The sequence below is a fragment of the Aplidium turbinatum genome, chromosome 15, assembly GCF_918807975.1.
Source record: "Aplidium turbinatum chromosome 15, kaAplTurb1.1, whole genome shotgun sequence".
Classification (NCBI taxonomy): Eukaryota; Metazoa; Chordata; class Ascidiacea; order Aplousobranchia; family Polyclinidae; genus Aplidium; species Aplidium turbinatum.
In genome coordinates, this window is record NC_137486.1 from 7,069,208 (window position 1) to 7,074,489 (window position 5,282).

The following is a 5,282-nucleotide window of genomic DNA, read 5'->3' on the forward strand; positions in this document are numbered from 1 at the left end:
TGCTTCTAGAAACGTTGAAAAATGTAAAACATTGTGAACACGGCGCAAATGCTGTCTGGATATTGAATTGATCTTAGATTACCGTTTGAGGTTCAAGCGCTCTGGCAGTGGCACTGTTGAAAGAAATTACTGAGTGACTCATCTACCGTATTTCACGTAAGAAAACAAACTTTGTATATGACTGCTGATGCAGTCTACACTTTCATTCTATTATTAATGTTGATATAAAGGGAATCTTATCCATTTCGTGTTATTATTGTTTCAGATGAAATATCGTCTCTGCATAAACAACTGACAAATCAATCAGGTAAACAGAAATTGTTTATTCTTTCTATTTAAAGAAATTAAAGTTTGTGATGCACTATTAACAAATAACGGATAAGTTTTGTTGGAGATTTAAAACCATTTGTCATGTTTCATGCAGTCATTTCCTGTTCCTAACTGTAAATACATTGAATTTGTAGTTACGTTAAAGATTTACGTATTAGTGTGTTTCAAAGCACTTCTCAGTAGGTACGTTTGAATTCCAGATAATCTTGCATAAAATGTCTTAGAAAAAAAATGCACTTTAAATGTAGGTCTTATATGATTGCGAAAAATCCCAAACACTTTTTGAAACTATTATATTTGACATATGAAGAAAACAGCTTTCTTCCTTACAGTTAGCACAAAGCTAACTAGGCCTACTCACTAGAACAGCCAGCAATTGCAAACCGGATTGTCTTGTCTATACACTACAAAATATTTTGAGCAGAGCGTGGCTTGTTTTGCTAGTAGGCTACTTTTTGCCAAGCACGCAGCAAAACAAACACTACTCAGCTTAGTTGTTTGTGATGAGGTATCCAATAAACACGATGAGCTATGCATCGTCAGTGAGAAACAGTTGTAGTTGCTTCTTCTAAAAGTGCAAAGTTACGAATTTTTAACATCAAGACCCTCGTCCCCAGAGGCTCATACGAAGAAGACTTAATTTGTAAGAAACGTAGAAACACCTTTCAAATTGTTTCTGATTTTTATCTTTATAATTCAGATAACTGGCACTGTATTACATTTTAGCCTTTTAGGTTCGGTAATGGTATTAGCATTAGGTATTAGGTATTGGTTTGGTTTGGTTTGGTGAGCGGAGGAAGACGAAGGGGGCGCCCGAAAACAAGATGGCTTGACACGATTGTAAATGACAGTGGCATGGGAGTGCATGAATTGAAGGAGGCTGCGTGGGATCGAGATATGTGGAGAAAGATGACGTATAGAGTGACCGAGAGTCGTAAACGACTGAACGGATGATGATGATGAATGGTATTAGATAACAAACTGAAGTGGGCATCCGCTACTGGGAAAGTACGTAACAGGCTACCGCGACCTGGAACAAAACTAGGGCGCCTTAGTACTATCAGTCGACCAAAGTAGCTCTCTACCGCTACTCAGAACAAAGTGAACTACTTTTGTCTTAAACCGACACTAGAGAGCACTATTTAATTTTCTTGAAAAGTTAAAACAACCATTTTGAAAACAAATGATACCATTTGTTTACACTGCGGTTTTTCAACGTCTTTATAGAAAACATGTTTTGGGCAAAAAGTATTATGCGTCTTTCAAAAACACAAGCATTTCAAAATGCGAGTCAATGAGTCCAGCCCGCTTTGGCTTTGCAACTTATTCTCTAAACGAGAAACGTCTCACCATCGCATCACTGGAAGGAATGGAGTTGTTATGCTTAATGAAACGTAGGTTTTAACTCGCTATTGGGAAAGCTCAAGGACTTGATTCTGTTCTAAAGCCTCCAATTTTTCTTGAAATTACCCACGCTTCATGAAATGGCACCAACAAACCAAAAATTTATTCTCGGAGTCATGACTAGTGTTGATGTCACTCTTCTCGGTATCAACGTCGCTTGACCTGTCCCACAATAGTGGATTAATTTTGTTTTGATTTTTTCACACATTGTTTCCATAACAATCTACAAAAATGAGTCATTTTTTTCACTTGAAATTGTAAAGTAGCTGGCAGCAGGAGTGTGACTGAAAGAAATGTAGCGCTTTTCCTCTACCGCTATATTGAAAAAAGTAACGCCGCTACAGCAGCCGCTACTCCAACAATAATATAGCGTCGCTACCGCTACCAAAAAAGTAGCGCGCTACTGCTTACTTCTGATAACAAAGCAACGTTATTTTTAAAGTCAGTGTCAGCGATGAATGTTGCAGGATATCTTAGTGATGTTCTTGTTTTAACGTGAATCTCAAACGTAGATTTTGTTTGGTAGCCGTCTTCAAGACAAAGTCAAATACGATGATAAATAAATATAGCGATGGAGTGTCCTGTGTGGAATATAAGGAAGTCTGTTTATCTGCTTAGGTGACAACTTTCTTTAGAAAATATATCTTTTAGTAGGGGTTTTACTTCAGGGGCAAGTATATTAGTAGTTGGTTATAGAATGTAAATAGCATGCTGTACCCTTGTAGCTTGCTCTTTACACGAGCTGTTACAAACCATCATCAATCCAGTAGAGCAATGTAAATTAACGTTTATTTGTATACGAGGGCTTATGTATAGCCTACACGTTCATTTTGATAGTACAATGATTGACAGTACAGTATTACAGACATTTAATGTGGCAGCGACTTGTGCAACTGCCATTTCCTATGTCAAATGTTTTAAATTTATTTTTGCTATTTATTATTTTTAGTGCTTGCAGCTTAGACAAACATAAGCAATACTTTTCCATGTTTTTTTCCGAACGTTAGCAGTTAATTTTATTTTTCAGATCAGGTAATGGCTCTTGTAACAAGACTGGAGTCCTTATTTACAGGTAAACATAAATAGCTCATATTGTACCGAATTAAATTATGGGTTGATTAGTTTATGATTAGTTAAACTTTAAAATAATCAATCATTCATCTACAGTACGGTATTTCAAAGAAAAGTACTTCTACAATACAATCAAACATAGGCACAAGTAAAATTGACTAACTGAGATTTGACTTTGTTATTAACATTTTCAAAACGTTCTTTACCAACTTCGAATTCACAGCAATGATTTATGTTGAAAGTAAACATTTTTTATTGTAAAATTACCAGTTGCATAAATAGATCATAGCTTAAGTTGACTTATTTTCGCTGAGGAAGCAACCATTAACAAGAACATTAATTTCAATGGCTTGTCGTGCAATGGTGAAGTAAAACATCTTGCTGCAAGCAGGCTGAGAAGCTAAGTAGCCTACCAGGGACCAGGCTACCAACTAATGCAACGATAAGCTAAAGTGTGTGAGTTTATTGTTCATTAAAAACGGACGAGAAATTTGACTTATTTTTTTATTAGATTATTATATAATTCTTTGTTAGCACTTCATAACGGATTTGCTACACTTGATGACGGATGGATTGGACTACCTAATGGATATCAATACAAACTGTCAAGTACCAAACAAAAGTATGTGGATAGCAGACAGTTTTGTACAGACATTGGAGCTGAATTAGCAATTTATGGCGTCCGAAGCATGGACAATCGAAGGTAAAGATAGCTTACAAGCAGTGCTTGCTAGATATAACTTATAATATAGGTTTTGTTATAGTATGGCTATTGGTTTTGTTTTAAAAGAAAAGCATTTTTTTGTGATGCTGTATGTATTGTACAGAATATCAAATGTAAGAACACACCTTCTTAAATCATCAACATAGGAACAACCTTGCTTGAAGCACATGGGAACAACGACGAATTGTGTCTTTACATCCAGGCTCTGCAAAATTACTAAGATTACTTAAAATAAATAGAAGTAGAATTTCCATCAACTTATTGAAAGCCATCAACTGAGAGTGTGAAAAATTCAAAGTAATTTTATTGACAAAAAATATCAAACAATTGTTGATTATAACGTAAATATTAATGGCAAAACTGCTTTTTAAAATAAAAAAATTGGTTGATTTTAATTGACAAATTGGTATGCGTGATAAATTTGAAACATATCGAATGCACAATAATAATAATAAATTTACGAAGAAGTAATGCTATCTGTGGCTTTTGAAACGAAATGTAGGCTATTTCTGAGGCTGCATCTCGAAGTTAGTTTTTCCTTTATGGATGCATGTAGAAGGATTTGCTGTAACAATGTATAGCCTATATTTTCATGCGACATAGATCTTCATGCATCTTCTAGATCTACATCGGTATGGCTTGTATGGCTTGGCGCTGTATGGCATCGCCAGTTTAACTTAGCGCTGATAACAATTCTTCACTTGACTGTAAAATATTTTGTTAAATTATCCAGTGTTTTGTTGCCGCTCTCATGCTTTGTTCACTGTGTTCTCAGGATCATTAAGAACACTACAAACCCCACAGCCTATATGTACATTGGAATGTATAGGCCTACTATCGGGGGAACGTGGAAATGGAATAATGGCGATCTTGTAACAGATGCTGAGGCTTTGTGGGGAGAAGGACAACCAAAAGGTGGAAAGGAATCTGCGTACATACACCATGTCACCCTGTTCACACACGACTCTCCACCCTCGTGGAGCTACCAGGCCTTGTGTGAAAAACAATGGGATTAAACAATTAATAACAAACTTTGACTTTACTCAATGACAATAAAAATTCCAAGTGGAATAAATTGTATAATCAAAAGCTTTTGTGTTATTCGCTCTGAGGATGCGCGTTGTGATGGTGCGCGAAACGTTCGTGAAGCAATAAATCAACCTGTTTATTGTTGCCTTTACTTTCACTTTCATCAGATGAACGTCAAACAAGTGCTAGAAACGATAAGCTGTATAGTTAGGAAATAAATGTCATTAATTCTAAGAATAAAAAATAACGGTGAATATTGCTTCTGAATATTTTGAATTTAATCATTGAATTGTTTGATTGATATATTGTAGCTTAATATCATTGACGTTTTTAGTAATTATGAACTTATGTCGCAGTGTGCCTTTGAATAAAGTTTATGCAAATAAACATTAATTGATTTCGCACATACCATAATCATGCATCGAACTAAACTTTCTTCGAATTGTGTTTGAAATAAATTCATGTAAACAAAACAACTTCTTCATTGAAAACTTAATTGAAATGAGACCAGGAACAAGGTAGGCTAAGTGTTTTCGAATCAAAACAGAGTTTTGTTGAAAAAAATATTTTTGGCAGTAGCCTAATGTAATAACACGTTACTCACTTTTGAGTAAAGTTGTATGTTGAAGAAATATTGTGTGGATGGTTTTTCACACGTTTTTCTGACGTCTAGTATAGACCACCAACAAAATCTCATGTAAGTGAGTATAGGCTACTTCGGTGA

The 5,282-nt window shown here is 35.3% G+C and overlaps 1 long non-coding RNA gene across 1 annotated transcript; it reads left to right on the forward strand.

The window, feature by feature from the left end:
* Positions 1-3,494: 3,494 nt before the first annotated feature.
* LOC145784759 (uncharacterized) lies at positions 3,495-4,855 on the forward strand. Its single transcript, XR_014291039.1, has 2 exons — positions 3,495-3,508; positions 4,305-4,855. It is a non-coding gene; the product is annotated as an uncharacterized LOC145784759 (long non-coding RNA).
* Positions 4,856-5,282: the final 427 nt, after the last annotated feature.